The 16,393-nt window shown below is 48.4% G+C and overlaps 1 long non-coding RNA gene across 1 annotated transcript in view; it reads left to right on the forward strand.

Annotated features, from left to right (window-relative positions):
- The first annotated feature begins 3,028 nt into the window (after nucleotides 1-3,028).
- Nucleotides 3,029-16,393, forward strand: part of LOC147576624 (uncharacterized) — a 153,594-nt gene continuing 140,229 nt past the window's right edge. Inside the window, exon 1 of the long non-coding RNA XR_015241433.1 lies at nucleotides 3,029-3,169. This is a non-coding gene — a long non-coding RNA (uncharacterized LOC147576624). The remainder of the gene's footprint in view (nucleotides 3,170-16,393) is intronic.

The raw sequence follows: 16,393 nt of genomic DNA on the forward strand, positions 1-16,393 counted from the left end.
AGGAATGAAAAACTCGAGTCAGTCCTTTTAGACAGAGTCAGGTCTACCCGGAGGGGACGCACATTGCTGGAAAGGATTTTCAAGCTGCACGAAACTGAAACCCACCCAATCTAGTTCCGATACAAGGAAGGTTTTTCACAAAGGACAGCTGGGTGCAAGATCCCACGGCCCCTCCCTAGCTACTTTCTCTCATCTGTTTCATGCTTGGGCTTCATTCCCCTCTCTGAAGGTCCACTTGTTTATACCTCCCATATCTGGGGCTTGTAGCTGCCTCTGGTGTGAGCTCCACTGCCAATGGATGCTAGAGTCCTGTAGCCTGACCCTACAGCTAATAGACTCAGTGTCCCAAATCAAATCCTCCAGAGACATATTCTGATCATCCTAGTTTGCCTCAGGCACTGTAGCTCTGAGTGAGCTGATGCCAGGGAGAAGAGGGTGGTGGTAATCTGATGCTCAAATGGCACAGGGAGGTGGAAGGTGGATGTGGTCAGGGATGCCACTGTGGGGACCCCTAAATGAGAGAGGGAAAGCATGATCATGGACTCAGAGCCAGAACCCCGCCCTAGAAAAGGCAGTGGAGCACAAAGCACCATGTAACCTCTATCCCTGGGACTCCCAGGGTGGATGATGGGAGCTGAGAGCTGAAAGGCAGGCCTGGTAGACCTGGGTCAGGGAGGAAGGCCTCAAAGTCCTTTGTGTCGGGACAGGGTTCCAGCATGGTCTTTCTGGAGCCCACCTGCCTCCACCTTCCAGCTTTGGGGATGAGAAACCCCTACTTCCCTAAGAGGGACAACCACACAGTGTGTGAGCAGCTGTGGAGGCAGCTCCGTGACTTGTCACGGAAGCATCATCCCTGACGCCGCCACAGCCAGCAGCTGCTCTAATGCCAGATGCGTCATTGGCGTCCCCCTGAGCCTCTGGCCTCCAAGCTGCTGAAGATGCTAACACAGCCAGCCTAGCTCTGGGCCCCTACTCCTTCGGCACTTTAGCCTCCTCAGATCCAACTCCTGTTTATTGGAGACTGCATATGGCAGGCCACGCACTGCCTGAGGTTCAGACATTAACCTGTGGTGTTTATGACGGTGATGATTATTTCTATCGTTCAGAGAAGCAAACTGAGAAGCAGAAAGTGAAGAGGTTGCCTGAGGTCACAGAGCTCACAAGTGGCAGAACTGCAATTTGGACACAGTCTCACAAACATGAATTCTGTGCTTCATTCCCACACTGCCTCTCGTGGGCGAGAGCTGGAGGCCACCTGCCCTTAGTAATCACCTTTTCAGATCATTCATTAAATAGAACATAGTTGCCGAGGACATACTATGTGTTTGACATGAGCATTGTGCAAAGGTAAATCAAATGTGAATCTTGCCATTAAGTAGCTCACAATTTACTGTTTTCCAAGACTGCAAAGGAAATGCAAACAGCCGTAAGAAAAGTTAAACTGAGTACTCACTTACACAGAATAAACTGGTTCCTGCTTTGGTGGATTCACGTTGCCCATAGGATCAAGTCTAGGTTCCTTGGCAAGGCTCTCAAGCCTGGTTCCACTGTTCTCTCCAGCCTCATTTTCCATCAGTCTCCCTTCCATGTCCCAGCCATGCCACACTGCTGTTAGTGTCCTGAAGGTGATGGCTTATCCTCCTGGCTTCACTTCATCATCTGCTGCTTCCTGGAATATTCCTTTGTAAACTCCTGTTCTCCTCTCGGAGAGCTCAACCATGCCCTCTTCTGTGAGGACAACGCTGCCATCACAGAAGCCAGAAGGGACAGAAAACCACTCCCTTCTCTGATACTTCTCTGTACCCTGCACAGTGACTATTGTGAATGGGATGGTGACCCCCAAAGGATATGCCCACCTGAAACCTATGAATGTGGCCTTATTTAGAAAAAGAGTCCTGGCAGGTGAAATTGTTAGGGTCGTGCGGTGATAGCATTCTGGTTTAAATATCATCTGGTCTAAATCCAATGACAGCTGTTCTTATAAGAGAAAAGGCAGGGGGAGACTTGACACGTACAGAGAGGGGATGACCCTGTGTCTTGGATGTGCCTAAAAGCCGAGGAATGCCAACAATTTCCAGCAATCACCAGAAGATAGGAGACAGACATGGAATGGTTCCTTCCTTGGAGCTTCCAGAAGGAATCAACCCTGCCAACATCTGGATTTCAGACTTCTGGCCTCCAGAACTGTAAGAGAATACATTTTTGTTGTTTTAAGCCATCCAGTTTGTGCTAGTTTGCTACAGCAGCCCTAGGAAACCAACACAAAATTTTCTGCACAACACTGAAAACATTCACTTACAGGCCTGTCCCAGCCACTAGGCTGTGAACATGATCTGGGTCATCTCTGTCTCTGCATTTCCAGCCCAAGGGTCTCTGACATAGTTGGTGCTTAATAAATGCTTGTTGACTTGAACTGATCAGCTTCATGGAGTCAAACTTTGCCGAGTAATGAATGAAATGGCCTGTTAGCACTGGCCCATAGAGACGCACTAGATTTGGTGGGTCAATTAATAAATCATCAAATGCCTCTGGCCCTGAATCCACATCCAGATATATGTGTGATGCCTGTTTGCTCCTCATTAAAGGATTTCAAGAAGAACAAAATCCATTTGGGAAAGGAATAAGTGGGTCCTACAGAAGCCATTTTTCCACGGGCCGGGCACTTGTCAGTGGTGGGGCGGCTTTGTGTCGAGTGTTTACATAGAGAAGTGGTTCCCACGGTGGCCAAGGCTGAGGGCACTGGAGGCGCAGTGCATGCTCTGGGAACTCAGGGGACGCTGCTGTTGCGCCCCCGACATCCTAGCACCTTTCTTCCGTGGATCCGCGGAATTCGCTTCGGGAAGTATCTCTTCAGCTTTCAGCTGTTTTTAAGGGGACGTAACCCCACCTGCAGCGCTCTTGAGGCCACGGTGATTGGGGCAGGGGTGGGCACGTGACTCGCCCAGAACCAATGAGAAAAGGTTTTTGCGGAGAATTCTGGGACAAAGATGCCTGCTTTTTCTCTTTGCAAACCCCGGGTGTTCGTAAGTTAGAGCGGTTTCCCGGGTTGCTACCCTGAGGTCTAAAAAGAGGCCAAACGACTGAGAAAAACGAGCTGTGCTGATACGGTGTGAGCTCCCGTGAAGCTGCAGCTGAAACTACTCTCAGACTTTTCAGTTTCCTGAGCCAGGTAGCTCCGTTTTCTTACTCTAATTTGGGTTGGAGTTTCTTTCATTTATAACCAACAGCTAGAGCCTTGCCTGTTAATAGGGATGATGATGTAGGTCCAATTACTCCAAAATCCAGGTAAATGAAATAGCTTCATATAGTAAAATAGTGCAAGCTTTGTCATTGGGGAGACCGGGATTCAAATTACAGCTATGCTCCATCGGCTGTGTGACTTGGGGGAAAATAATTGAATTTTTCTGAGCTTCCTGTTTACCCATCTACGACATGGAGATGATACCTGCATTTGGGGTTTATGAGGACTAGAGATAGCATATGCAAGTCACTTAGCCTGGTGACTGACCAAATATGCCTTGCACACATGGCACATTAAGAGGGGCATCAGTCCTTTCTTTGCCCATTCTGGCAATCCCAGTTATCCTCTGGACTTTTGAGGTGTCCGCAGAGGGATTTCTATGTTTTTTTTTTTAAATTTGGGCTGTACCAGGTTATTTTTTCTTATTTATTGATTAATTTATATTTATTTATTTTTTATTATTTTAAATTACCAGGTTATTTATTTTCTATTATTGAGAGTAATAAGTGCTCATTGAAGGAAACAAGAACATATAGAAAAAGGAGGGCATAAAAATCACCCATTGTCCTATGAGTGAGTTAATTACTTTTGCCATATTCAATACTTAGGTTGTTTATAACACACATTTTTGGCTCGACGAAGGTTATACTTTATATAAGTATGTACATATATAATGTACATTCCTTTGGTCTTCAAAGGCTACGGAGGTAGTTGTGGAGCAATATGCATAAAAACCATGGAGCCTATTGGGAGAGGAGGAGAGGATGGAGAATCTGACCATGTTCCATTTGAGGGCTGCTGGAGATGATGCCAACTGAGATTAGTGGGCAGGAATGGGACCCTGTGTGGGGTCCTGCTGCAAAATGACAGGGACCCAAACAAGTGGTAACTTAAAAAACATAGAAAGGAAGAGAAATTGTTATTTCACTCTCACGTACAAAGTTTAGAGGTAAGAGAGGCATTTGTTCATAAAATTTTCTGCTCCTTTAAGCTCCTACCGGTTCATGCTTCTCCGTCCCTAGAATGTGGTTCTCATTTGAATGATCCAAGGTGACAGCTAGAGCTCTGGACAACATATCTGCATTCCAGGCCGAGGACAGAGGAAGAAGCGAATGAAGAGAAAGGGCATCCCACCTATCTTTTAAAAAAGGTTTAAGGAAGTTGTTACCCTTCTGCTTTACACCCTAATGGTCAAAGCTTAGTTTCAGGGTGTAACATGTTTTCTCAGGAGTACCTGGATCTTAGGAGGAAGGACAAAGGGAGGGAAGGAGAGGAGGACATTTCCTAATGGAACTTAATGTTTTACACTTAAAAATGAGAGAGAGAGAGAGAGAGAGAGATTCAGAGTAACCCAATGATAGTCTTATCCTCTGGGTTCACTAAAAACGTTTCTCGTCTTTATTTTATGGGAAATACGATGACATACAAATAACTTAGAGAATCAGCACTGAATGTTTTGCCACATCTGTAGCCATGTTCTTGCTCTACTGCTGTGGCTCAAGAAGAAACTGAGAAAGCTGTAGCTCTCGTGATTCTCTGCCTGTCAAAGGGCGGGGGATGCACACGCAAATGGATCAAATTAGTCTCTGTTTCTAGAAAACAAACTCACTGGGGAAATTCTTGTGCTGGGTGTGGGGTAACTTTGTCATCCGTTGGCCTTGGCTTTGGACCTGTGAACTGGTTTGATGTATGGAGGATCCCAGAATGTGTGCCTTGGAGCAATTCGTAGTTGGCCAAATACGCAGGGAACAGAGCTTTCATTCTACTGCTTAATAATCTCTCTTCCTAGCCCTCTGATGCACTTCGGTCATCAGGTCTCATCTGATTGACCTTATGGCCACAATTCATTGTCTGTTATGCCTGGAGACAAGTACAAGCAGTGCGAGTTCAACAGGACAAGACCCCAGAAGCTCTTGCCAAACTATGTCGGACCTATTGCAGCTCATTGGTGGGGGAGAGGAGGCTCTCAAGATGTCTCACTCTGGGGGGATTCAAGTCTCGTGTCCACTCTGCAAAAATTTGAACCTCTGCTGAACATTTGACTCTTCCCCGGTCCCCACCCACCCTCCAGATTCACCTATTAATCAACTGCAGTGTGCCAGGCAGTTTGCTAGGCTGGACAGGTGTGGTTGGTTCTGACAATCATTGGGTGATTGGTCAAGCATTATTAAGCCCTTATGCTGAGCTGGGTGCTGGAGAAATAAAGGGGAAGAGAGATTCTACCTTCAAAATCTGACAGACTGACAGAATAGCCAAACATGAGAGGAGAAAAGAACACTCAAGTATTGAGCCTCTAAGGAGAGGGGAAACCCAGGAGGACTTGAAGGAAAGAGTGGTTATTTGAGTCTTGGGACAGGAGGAGGAGAGCAGCTTAAAAGGCTCCATCAAGAAACTGACACCCAAGTTGAGGCAGGAGAGAGGAGTTGACATTTCCTTGGTGGCTGAGGAGGAGGCAGAAGAGGGAAGTGAATGGCATTGTTGCTGTGGGAGCAGCCTGGGTGACTTCTATAGCATTTGGGTATGGCTGGGGCACAGGAGTGATGCAGGCTAGGGACAGTGAGAGGCAGGACAGGAAGGGGGATGCCGGGAGGACTGAGGAGGAACTTGTGGGCCTGGGCAGGCAGGGGAGCAGGGAGCTCTGACAAAGAAGAGGGGTTGGGATGGGTGGGGGCCCCCAGAGCCAGTGATACCAGCTCAGGGCAAGCAGGAGGCCAGGTCCCTGGGCCTGGGTGTAAGGGCTGCAGGAAGAGGGCAGGGCTGCGAGGCCAGGGTGAAGGGCCATTTCTCGTGGTCTGGGGGTCTGATGGGGTGTCTGGAAGCTGCAGGTGGGTCTGTGTATGGAGGTCTGTGGAGACTGGCACTTTGGGAAGCAAAATGGGCCCACAAAAGGAGTGGCTCTCTGATGAATCTCATCCTACCTGGCCAGCCCTTCTGGACGGAAGAAGTCTCTGTAGACCCCTGACGGGGCTCCTTTACTGTAAGATTCCTGCGGTAGGGGCAGCATTATCCAGGCACTGAGGACCTGGGATTGAATTAGAATTCTACAGCCTACCTGACTTCACTGAGCCTCAGTCTCCTCATCTATAAAATGGGAATAGTAACAAAATCAGCTACTGTGATGATTAAATGATTAAATGGTGGGTCGTCAGCAGGGAGCCTCAGCCTGACTGGCTGTGAGGTGCTAACAGGTCCTAGAGAGATGGGCAGGAGACCAGGGTCAGTGCTGACTTCCTGAAGGTCAGCAACAGCCACAGCCACATCCCTCTGCCTGCCCTGTGCATTCAGGAGGGCCAGCCTGCGGAGAGGTAGCTGTGCTCAGGCCCTGCGTGCATGCTGAAGTCTGTGCTGATTGAACTGCCTCCTTCTCTAATCAGGCTGCTGCTGTGGAGTGGAGTAGCTGGGCCTGGGACGCACTCGGCTAATCAGCGTGCATTCTTAGCTCTGCAGTTGAATATTTTAACTAGGAGCTTTCTTCCCTTGAGCTGTTTGAGGCACATCCGTACATCAGCATGGGACAAGGGTTGCCAGGAAGCACAAGAGATAGGCTTGTTTTTTAGGACTTTAAGCAGTGAAGGAAGTCCCAGATGGGCAGTACGTTCACCTGTTTCCTTTATAATTCAGACATCCAAGTGGCCAGTCACTGTGTTTGGGCTTACCTAACTGTAGGTGGGGAGATAGTGGCCAGTTATCCATCCATGTTTCTGCCCATCCACCACCTCGTCTGTCTCTTCTCCTATCCCTGCATCTCCCCAATCCACCCATCTATCCATCCACATAGCCATCCATCCACCCTCCCCCACCCCCCCACCTCCCATTCCCCCATCCATCTATCCATCCATCCATGCATTAATAATCTGTTCTTCTCGGGCTCTTACAGTCATTCTTTCCCTTACTATTCTAGGAAGAGGAAAGGAGATCTCCGCCCTACCTGAATTTCCCAGAGGCTTTCTGGGGAGCGTATACTTGTGGTGGTTGTTGCTTGTCATCCCCTCGTGTGAGCTGCACTTGCGGGCTTGTCCCCTCATGCTTCCCAGCCGTCCTTGCTTCTCCAGATCCCTCTCCTCCCCCCACAGCAGTTGGCCCCAGGCATGGGCACAGCAGCCTTCCCTACTCTCTGAGGCCCCACTGACATCAGTCGTCGTGGGGGAATGGATTACATCGAAGATATTCTAAGGAAAAGTGTGGCACACAGAGAAAATTTAAAACTAGACCTCCTACGTCAAAATTCACATGGCCTGCTATGTACAGCTCATCCTCAGAAGCCCTTTCCCTGCCTCTTTCTCCCTCGTGCTGGTGGCCAGCCATCGTGGGCAGGGCCTGAGGAGGGGGGCTGCCGTTTCCACTCAGCCCAGGGTCTTCTCTCCACTCATTCCCTTCCCTGGACCTAAGACCATGAAACCTCTACCTCCCACTCATCAGGAATAACAAAACAGAACCAATGAAAAAACCTGCCACTTTTAACATTAGAGAACCAAGTATGGAGGTATGTCTTTGTCCACGGGGCAGATTCTTAATAATTATTTTGTAAAGAAATTTTTTTGGTAAAAATGCTGGATTTCCTTAACGCACTTTATTAGATGAATCCTGGGGGCCTTGCCTTTGTAAAGCCAAAAGACTGAATTTGGGGGGGTTTTCCCTGCAAGAAAAGAGCAGTCTGTCCGCAAGAATTGGCCTGGTCTCTCTAGATTACAGAACTGACTGCATCTTTCTTGCCTTTACCCTGCTCCCCCCTCACACATCTATTGGTCCTCCCTTTCAATATTCGCCCAATTTTTCCATTTCTACAACAAATATTTACTGTGTACCTCCTAAGATCCGGGCTCTGAACTGGGTACTGAGGACATAGCTGTGAATAAAACTGATGCAAGCTGAGTCTTCATGGAGCTCCCAGGAGAGTGGAAGAGGAGATAGTAAATAAATATATAATGCATATTTGAACGGAGATAAGTGCTGGAAAGGGAAAAGTGCACCCAAACAGACTTCCCTCTATCTGGCTATTTATTTCTTCACTTGTCTCCTTTTGCTCATTCCTCCAGTCACCAGCAAATAATGACTCAACACTTGTCATTTGTTTGGCACTAGGCCGGGTGCTGGAGACCCAAATATAAAAAAGACCTCGGCCCTTCCCTCAAAGCAGGCACAGAGTGATGGGTGAGAGGAAATAGATAAATATCTCACAGTGGTACAGAGGGGCTGGAACCAGAGCAGAGACGCTTAAGGCTCACTGGAAGCCAGAGGAGGAAGCCACCACTGTTGTGAGGGGGCCAAGGGACAGGCTTCCTGTAGGAGGTGTCATTTAACCAGGACCTGGGATGGGAAGGAGGTTGCCAGGCAGAGATGAGGGTGAGAGTTTTGAGGGCAGAGAGAACAGGCTGTGAGATTGGGGCTCTCTTGGTGTTGGGTGGCGTTCCTGGTGGCTAGAGAGTATGTGCAGAGAGAAGTTGTAGATGAGGCCGGGGCAGTGTTCCGGGTCTCAGGAACCACGCACCACCCCCCCCCCCCCCCCCCCCCCCCCCGGAGAGCAGCCTGACAACTGTGCCTGCAAAGGGGCACAGAAACAGGGCTAGTGCTGCGGGAGATAGAGTCAAGAGAGGAAGAGGCTGGCTCTGCAGAGCGGGAGAAGGAACATACTCAGAGGCATTTGGAGGCCCCCACCTCTGCATTCGACACCTGCTGGGCTGTGTTTGGCTTCTATGTGAGAAGCCTGTTGCTGAGGGTAAATTCTTCCTGGTTGCCTGCGCTTACCTCCCAGCATGCTAATGAGCCTGGAGCCTCAGGAGATGCCAGAGCCTGTTACTCAGTGTTTGTTGAGTGGAGCAGGGCTAGGTGGAGGCGTTGCCAGTTAGAGGGAGGCACGGATTCCAGGGCCAGGTCTGGCACCTGGCTCTGTGAGACCAGCCACAGGCCTAGGGAAGGGGGAACTGGAGGCAGAACCAGAGCCAGGAGCTCTGTGTGAGAGGAAGGTGAACATACTGGGCTGGAGAGCGGGGAAGGCGGTGTTCTGAACCTGACTAGTCAGTTCACAGAATTCTTGGAAACACCCAGCAGAGTAGCTCATGTGGCAGGGTGGTAATGTGAAGTATTTACTTCTGCATTTTGACCCCGGGACCTTCCCTCTTCTGGGCTGCTAGACATGAAAGAATGCTTGCTGGGTAATTTTTTTCCCCCACCTGAGAAGAGATTAAAGCAAAGCAAAACAAAAACAAATTTCCTTGTGCTGGAAAAGGAAATGCTGGAGCATATGTTAGGGGAAAGTCTGGGTTGGGGAAACAAAGAGGGTTAAAAATGCAGGTGTCATAAAGAAAGAAGCTGGAAGTGATTTCGTTCTCGCATAACAGTCCTGGGCAGTGTGCAGGCAGTTCTGTTCCACAAGGACTCCCAGGGACCTGGGTGCCCTCCATCCTGTTGCTTCATCACCCACACCATAGTTACCTCACTGCACAGTCAGGTGTGGGCACAGGTACACCGTGTCCTGGCTTGTGGGAAGGGCAAGAGCATGCTGGGAGATTAGATTGTTCACAAAATTTCCCTTCTTTTTGATCTGCCTTCATGGGGGGCAGTAGACTTCCTCTCCCCAGTTCCAAGTTTAGGCCTTAAGAAGCTTCCTCAGTTTCTGTTTGATTTTTTGGGAGCCTGTGACCTCAGGCATGAGCAGAACCTACCCATGGTAGCTGTTGTCTCTGGAGCTTGTCCCCTGGTTGGGAACAGAGCAGCTGGTCCGAGCCTGTGAGCAAGAAGTAAATAATATGCATGTTTGTTTGCCTCTGAGTTTGTGAGTGGTTTTATAAAGTATTATTGCAGCAAAAGCAGACTAATGACAATGTATGTATTGAAGGCAGGTACTTTTCTTTTAAAGAAGCATCAGTGAAACTCAAAAAATGAATTTTTCTCACATTCTATTAATCATGTGACTACACCTAGCCTCAAGGGAGGCTGGAAGACAGTCTGCAGTTGATCAGTCCTGTTCCCAGTTTAAAAAGGATACACAGATGGCAATAAGCACATAAAAATATGCTCACTAACTTGTACCCCAATGTTTATAGCAGCACTTTCAACAATAGCCAAATTATGGAAAGAGCCTAAAGGTCCATCAGCTGATGAATCGATAAAGAAGTTGTGGTTTATATACACAATGGAATACTACGTGGCAATGAGAAAGAGTGAAATATGGCCTTTTGTAGCAACGTGGATGGAACTGGAGAGTGTTATACTAAGTGAAATAAGCCATACAGAGAAAGACAGATACCACACGTTTTCACTCTTACGTGGATCCTGAGAAACTTAACAGAAGGCCATGGGGGAGGGGAAAGAAAAAAAAAGTTAGGGAGGGAGGGAGCCAAACCATAAGAGACTCTTAAAAACTGAGAACAAACTGAGGGTTTATGGGGGATGGGAGGGAGGGGAAGGTGGGTGATGGGTTTTGAGGAGGGCACCTGTTAGGATGAGCACTGGGTGTTGTATGGAAACCAATTTGACAATAAATTTCATATTAAAAAAATATATGCTCACTAATCAGTAGAGAAATGCAAATTAAAACCATAATGAGGTGCTACGAAACTCCCACTAGAACTGCTAAAATAAAAAGGACTTACCAGACTGTGTTGATGAGGAATTCTCACACACTGCTTGTGGGATCGTAAAACATACGATCACTTCAGAAAATAGCTTGGCAGTTTATTAGATGGTTGAACATACATCTGCTGTATGATCCAAGTAATCCACTTCTGCATATTTACCCAAGAGAGTGTGTGTACTCAAAGACTGATAATGTGAATGTAGCAACCTTATTTGTAATATTTGTATTAGTTCCAGATGGAAACAGTTGAAGTGATCCATCAAGAAGTGAACAGATAAACAGACTGTGGTACATCCATACAATGGAATGCTATTTACCAATAAAAAGTAATGAACCATTCGTACATGCAGCAATGTGGATGAATCTCAAAGCAGTTATACTGAGTGAAAGAAGTCAGACGAAAAAGTAAATACTTATGATTCCACTTACATAAATTTTTAGAAAACACAGTCTAGCCTGTAGTGACAGATCTTTCACTGTCTGGGGATGAGGAGGAGCAAGGAAGGGCCTACAAAAGGGCATAGAACATCTTTTGGAGTGCTACACGATCGCTGCCTTGACTGTGGTGATGGTTTCAGGCATGGGTATATACATGTGTCAAACTCATCAAATTGTGCACTTTAAATGTGCGCAGTTTGTTGTATGCCAAGAATCTCAAAGCTGTAAAACAAAAATAAAAGCTCTTACTGTGGGAGGAAGAGAGGGTGGATTTTGGTGAACAACTGGCAGTGTCCCCCACAGAGGGGAGAGGGCATATGTAGATGCTGATGGGGGGGTCTCTGAAAAATGGCCTTGAGTCTTCTCTGGGGTTAACTCTGTCTGCCCTTTTGGACAGGTTTGGGGGGTGAGAAGGTCCTATGTCCATTCTGTAGTAGAGCCCTGGGGGTCTGGAACCTTATTGGAGTTCCTGGGGCCAGTGAGGGAAGAGTGGAAAAGATGTGGCCACAGAGGGGAGAGGGTGGTGGTCAGAGCCACACAGGGCTTGGACAGCTGCTCTCAGTCTTCCCCCCACCTCCGTGTGACGGGAAGGGCAGGAAGACTTTTACGAACCCTCAAAAGGGGGTCTTAATTCAGACCCTCCAAGAAACAGAGGTGAAGACAAGAGGTGGTAGTGTACTGTACTTTCAGCCCTCACTTCCCTGGGCTCCAAGCTCATGACTTTTGGCTTTGGAGTTTCGGGTGGGTGCTCAGGGTGGGGGACCAAGGGGACAGGTGCTCAGGGTGGGGGACACCTCTTCCTCTACAGTGGACAGGGAAGTCTCACCTGTCCCAATTCTTTGCTCCTCCCAATGTGGGCAGGTCTCTCTGCCATATCCTTGACTCACTGGAGCCTGGCCCAGATCCTCAGAACTGTCTAACCAACCTACAGATTCCTGAGAAATACCAAATGGGTGTTGTTCCAGGCTACTACCTTTGGAGGTGTTTTGTTACACACAATAGCTAACAACCGTGACCAAACCTCTGCCCCACGCCCCTGTCTCCATCACTCAGCTGTGAACACTCATTTCAGCCAATGCTGTCCCCTGTCTTGGCCCTTTCCTAGGTTCTGGGAACCTTTTGCACAGTAGAGGCCGGAGAGGACCTGGCCCCACACGCCTCCCTCTCACTCCCTTCAGAGAAAGTGGGGGACCAGCTGGCTCAACACAAGCCACTGCAGAGGAAGCAAAGAGTCACAAAGAAGCAGGGAAGCAGCGAGGACGTGCATTCCACTCAGAGAAATGCACGACTTGATTACTACTCAACATTTGCGGTACCCAGATACTCTAATTAAGAGAAAAGGTCAATAGGTTAAATAAGTAACTTAATCAGAAAATTATGCAAAGTGCCACAAGTCAAACATATTACACAGTCCTTGAGATCGATACAGTATGCAAATCGATCGCCCTCGATCAGGGCAGTTCAGCAACTGGAAGGTGAAAGTCAGTGGAGGAGGCTCAGGAAACCCAGCCTGAGCCGGGGAGTGCGGGTACCTGGCACCCTGGCATGGGGGTGGGTGGTGCGCCCCATGAAGAAGTGTGACCAGTGAGAGAAGATCAGTCTATCATGTAGAATGGTGAAGGGAACAGGCATAGAGTGTGGGTTTGGAGGCCCACAGACCTGGGCTGGAGCCCCAGCTGAGCTGGGTGGCCTTGGACAAGCCCCTTAGCCCCCTGAGGTTCATACTAATACTGACCTCTCAAGTGTTAGGAAAGATAGATTATCAGCTCTGATGACCCTTGTGTGTGTATGAGTAAGAGAGAGCGAGGGAGAGAGAGTGTGTGTTAGGGCTTTGTGGTCATGTGTCCAGTGGGATTTCCTTCTTGTCTGCCACCTGCCTTCCTGTTGCCACAGCCCTGCAGCCAGGACTAGCAAAAGGCCTTTAAATCCATTTAGGACAGTGGTTCTCAACTGGGGGTGATAGGTGGCATGTCTGGCTACATTTTTGGTTGTTATAATGGGTGGGGGTGGGGGTGTGCTACTGACATCTAGTGGGTGGAAGCCAAGGATGTTTCCTAAACATTCTCGAATGCACAGGACAGCCCCTGATAACAGAATTTTCCAGCCCCAAGTGTGGGTAGTGCTGAGGTTGAAAACCCTGGTTTAGGAGGTTTGGATAGCTCATGAGAGAAATCACAGGATGGCTGAATCAGCCAGGGCACCCTTTGGGGTGATCAGAGAACCTACTGATGTAGCCTGTCAGGGTTTGGGAACCTCTGAGGGACCCCGACTGGTCCTGGCCCCCCAGGAGCCCCTGCCTTAGGCCTGTGAGAGGAAAAACAGACTCAAAGAGGACATATTTGCTCGGAGCAGCCCTGCCAGCCCTGCTGCAGAGGGGCCGGCCACTAGGCAGCCCTTCCAGGCCTGGGCTGGCCCTGTGGGAAGAGGCCCCTGTGGTGAGGCTGCCCTGGTCTGGCATTCCCTTGCAGCCTGAAGGAATGTTGTAGAAATGGACCCTTATTTGGGCTTGTTTTTAATCCCCCAGGAGCTTTGGAGCTGTCTGGCTTTTCCCAGGCTTTCCTGCTGCTCAAGGAGGGGGGGGGGAAGTAGGACCTTGGGGACCATCCCAGGCCTGGTGTGGTGAGAAGGGCACCCATCCCCCACCTGGGGTACAGAGCCAGAGGCCCAGAGCATTCCTGTTGCTTTGCAGGAGGCCTGTAATGCTGCTGGGGTCTCTGGGAAAAGAAGGGAGTGGATGTTTGTCTCTGGAGCCTCCTTGTGGCACCTAGGCCCCCTGAGGGGTACTCTCCTTGAGGGTGGCTGAGTTGGGTCCCAGCTGGGTCCTTGAGGGGACAGGAGCCGGAGGAGATCAGGAAAAAAAGAGCAGAAAGGGTAGTGCTGGGTGGCGAGGCATCTTCACTTTACCCCCTTCCTCTTCTGATGGCCAGGGCCTCAGGCTGCACTTCCCTTCCCTGGTTCTTGACTCACAGGCAGTTAGAGATGCCACAGAGTCCTCTCCAGTGGTATGGTTACAGCTGGGGAAATTAAGGCCCACAAATGGTGAGGATCTTGCCTGAGGCCATAGAGTGGGGTCAGTGGCAGGGCCAATAATGGTGCCTAGACCTCCCTACTGTAGTCCAGTACTAGAGTGTGACAATCTCACAGCTGCCTCTGCTCATCCTTCTCATGAAAAGCAGCCTTCCAGAGGGACTCGGTGTTAATAGCACTGTAACAAATTATTCCACAAACTTAGCGGCTTAAAACAATGAACATTTCTTATCATGCAGTTCCTGTGGGTCAGGAAACCAGACAGGCAGAGTTTAGCTGGGTCCTCATAGGGATCAAGGACTCTCACAAGGATGCTATTGGCGTGCCAGCTGGGGTCGCCATCATTTCAAGGCCAGGTGGGGGTGGGGGGTTGAAGATTTCTTCCAACCTCACTCACGTGGTTGCTGACAGACCTTAGGTCCCCACTGGTTGTTGGCCAGAGACATCCTTGCCAGGAAGGGCTCTTGGCACAAGGAAAGCTCACAATATGGTACCTCAGACACAGGGTGGAGAGAGAGTAAGTGAGAGAGGATGAGCAAGGCAAAAGTAGGACCTTTGGAAACTTTATTAATTAATTACTTAATTTGTTCCATGTGCCATACTTTGATCCCCATGACTTATTTTATAACATTGTACCTCTTAATCCCCTTCACGTGTTTGTCTATCTCCTCATCCTCCTTCTCCCCTCTGGCAACCACCAGTTCTCTGTATTTTTGAGTCTGTTTCTGTTTATTGTTATTGTTGTTTGTTTTGTTTGTTCATTTGTTTTGGTTTTTAGATTCCACATATAAGTGAAATCATGTGCTATTTGTCTTTTTCTATATGGCATATTTCACTTAGCATAATGCCTTCTAGGTTCATGCATGTTGTCATGAATGGTAAGATTTCATTCCTTTTTGTGGCTGAGTAATATTCTATTATATGTGTATTTATATATACATACATACCTATATATATATATACATACACATGTGTATACATATGTATATGTATACATATGAATATACCACATCTTCTTTATCCATTCATCTATCAGTGAACACTTAGGTTGCTTCTGTATGTTTAGTACTGTAAATAATACTGTAATAAATAGAGGGGCACATATATCTTTTTGAGTTAGTGTTTTTGTTTCCTTCTGGTAAATACTCAGAAGTAGAATTACTGGGTCACATGGTATTTCTATTTTTCATTTTTTGAGGAGCAGCCATACTGTTTTCCACAGTTGCTTAGAATCTCCTTTTTTATAACCTAACTTGGGGTGACATCTCATCGCTTTTGCCATATTCTATTTGTTGGAAGTGAGTCATGAGGTCCAACCTACATTGTAAGGGGGGGCTTACACAAGGGCATGATACCAGGAGGCAGGGAACACTGGAAGCCATTTGAGAGTCTGCCTCCCTCGTGCTGGGGAGAGAAAGCCCACTGGCTTGATGGGGGCCCTTGGCTTCTTCCCTAGTTAAATTGTTCATTTACTTTAAAACTCCTCGGTGAAATCCCAATAAATATGATGATTTAGGTGGAGCGGGAGCTGGGTGGGGATCCTCTTCTCTTCTCCATGCCCCCAACTCCAGGTCCAGAGCCTCAGCTGAGATGAAGTCCAAGTTTCTTTCCAGTTGTACCACCTAGATTTTAAACTCATCAAATAAATGCCAAAGAATTTGGATATGGGTCAGAAATGTCAGGTCCCTAGTCTTAGTTCACCAATGTTCTTACCTGTGAAAGGAGGAGCCAGCATGGGGGGTTTCTGGTGGAACATTCTTTTTATGTTGAAACTTTCTTTCAGTCTGGGGACAGAAATTCCCACATTCCTGCCTTCTCTTACCCTTCCTGGAATGCCACACTAGGAAGATGCCTGTGTATCAGAGAGGGATTGTTGCATTGCTAGATGAGTCTAGAGGGAGGGAGGGGGGCGCGGCAGGGTGGAGAAGGTGCTGGAAGCTGGGCCTGGATCTCTAAAAATATGGCACCCACCCAGGCAACTGCCTGAACCTAGCAGTGGTGCCTGGGGTCCCTGGAGGTCAGGGAGGGGCCCAGGCAAAGAAAAGTGGGAAGCTGCATGCAGAAGGCCGGCTTTCAGCCCTCCCAGGAGACCCTCAAGAGGTCAGGGATTG

This window comes from Puma concolor, chromosome D1 (assembly GCF_028749965.1).
Source record: "Puma concolor isolate L17-30 chromosome D1, mPumCon1.1.hap2, whole genome shotgun sequence".
NCBI classification, from domain to species: Eukaryota; Metazoa; Chordata; class Mammalia; order Carnivora; family Felidae; genus Puma; species Puma concolor.